This window comes from Halictus rubicundus, chromosome 11 (assembly GCF_050948215.1).
Source record: "Halictus rubicundus isolate RS-2024b chromosome 11, iyHalRubi1_principal, whole genome shotgun sequence".
NCBI lineage: Eukaryota > Metazoa > Arthropoda > Insecta > Hymenoptera > Halictidae > Halictus > Halictus rubicundus.
The window spans coordinates 13,925,722-13,928,151 of record NC_135159.1 but is presented as its reverse complement, the minus strand read 5'-3'; positions in this window follow the sequence as shown (position 1 = coordinate 13,928,151).

Genomic DNA, 2,430 nt, shown 5'->3' with positions numbered 1-2,430 from the left:
TTCTCGATGTTTCGGGTGTCTACCGTTTTTCCGACAGTTCAAAGGAACAGGTCGACGTAATGACAGAACAATCAGCGTCAGGGTCTCTTCTCAAATATTTTATTTTAATACTCCTTTTCAGAGTTTCATCGACGCGCTATTTCTCTACCCCTCGGGGCTGCCGTAATTCACAATTGGGTGATTACAAAAATAATTAACGAACCTATCTCTTCCCTTAATTCATTTTTCAGCAATTTTTGTCTTCTTGTAGACTAGGAGACGTTTTTAAATAAATACTATTGCCATTTTCCAAGAGAAATTAGAAACGAAAATCTGTTTGGTATCGAGCGAAATTTCTGTCGGTGTCCAATTTTGAATTCGAGCAGCCCGAATCTCGGGAAAAAAAACTTTCTCACACACCGTTTCTCTTCCCCGTGGCGTTTCGGGATCGTGCGAGTCTTGAGACCGCAGATTTTCTAGGTCTCCGCGAGGCGAATTTTCCGGGATCGATTTTCCCGGGGCTTACGAAATTTTCCGGGGAACGATCTCCCCCGAACAACCAGCATTTTTCTAGAGAACGTTTCCCATGAATCGCAGCAGCGGCGCGAGGGTGAACGTCCTCGTTGTCCTTGAAAAGAGGAGAGGATCTCTGAGGGAGACGTTGAATAGAGAATTTCTGCCAGCGAGATTTGTCTGATTTATTTTTTTACAGGCAGATATCCAGGAGACCGTGTTACATTTGTAGGAAATTCGCAAGGTTGAAAAATTGACGTGAAAAAAAAAACAAAGAAACAGGAGGAGTAGTTTGACTGGCTCGGAAAACAAATTTATCCGAAAATTCGTCGATCGTCGAAGACACGTTTGAGAGTCTCTCGAGGGATCTAGAAGACCGAGGATCGATGTCCCAATGTCCCGAAGACGAGAACGAGGAAAGAAAGACTTTCTTGCGCACAAGCTTGCCCAGAACAATCGTTAGGAATCGTGCCTAGATATTTAAAACGCGTATTCTATGGGATCAACGTGATTACCTTTTTAGAATCTGATGAGGATGAGAGAGAGAGAGAGAGTATGTGTGCATGTGTATTCGTGCGAGTGAGAGGGAGAGAGCGAAAGAGTGTAGAGTGGATCGACGATTAAGGAAATCTGCGCTCGACAATGAAGCAAATTGATCCATCGAGCTGTGATCGATGGTAGATCGTGGCCGATGGATACGTTGGAGAATCGACAGGTCTGACAAGCAAAAGTGAACCGGAAACCACGTGTCCAATCTCTGCGTTAGATGAAATATCGCAGAGGATATGTTGAAATTATTTTTAAAAATTGGCTTCAATTTTGTTCAATATATTCCACTCGCGACACGTGTTTCCGAGGCGTCAGAGGTCACTGACAGTGCCCATCTGTTTTTTTTTTTTTTTTTTTCATTAGAAATGAAAGCAAAAGAAGTAATAGCTTGCAGGAGAATTATTATTTAAATTTGAGATAGTTGTTTTTTAACGAGGTTCAGACAATCTAGATGAGTGCTGTCTTTGTACCTGAAGGAGCTTCGCCATCAACCACGTTTTCATTTTGCATTGTCAACCACGGTAGCATAAATGAAATCTACTCACTTAATGGCACACCCTATAATTTTCATACTTCATATATTCTGTTCTACTTGTATCTATACCTATATGTAGCTCTACATCTGTCTGTATACTATTTACAAACTGTATATCTATATATATACGCATATCTCGATGTATGTACATATAATGTGCCCTTCTCCATTTTCTACCTGCATCTCCAGCACGAATTCTATAGTGAAATAACACTGGAAGGAAATTGCACGACGTTCGTCGTTTCACTGTTCTATCGAACAAAAGATTGCTACCAGAAAATCATTTTGGTAGTTGGATTTTCGGTGACTCGAGCGAGACGATGGAGAGAGAACGTCGATGCATTTCCGTCCAACTTCTCTTCCAGCTGAAAACCGACCACAATCTCGCTATTCTACTGCCTATCATCGTCTTCCTCCTCTTCGACAACTTACGAACGGCCTATCACTGCGTTTGGCAGTACTTTTTACAATTTATTCTTGCAAAAAGTCGACAACAGTCTGAAAAACGTTTTTACAAAACACTCCCGGACAGGAGGGGAGTCTCTTCTCCACGAAAGAGTAACGTGAGCCTAAAAATTTAACGATTAGACCATAATTGAACCGTACTTTTTGCAGGAAGCACCTCTACTTCACTGTCGCTATCAGTGTCACTCGAAGCTTCGACCTTCTCAGACCTTCGCTAGATCGACTGTCTGCCATTGTTGCTTCGCAGAAACATTTTCCATTTGATAAACTAACAAATTATTCCTCTCCAGATCTATATTCAAACCAAAAAATGTCCAAATTAGACTTGATATTCCGAAAGCGAATACAGCTGAAAGATAGAGCGGGATGTACGCTTTACAATGCATTTT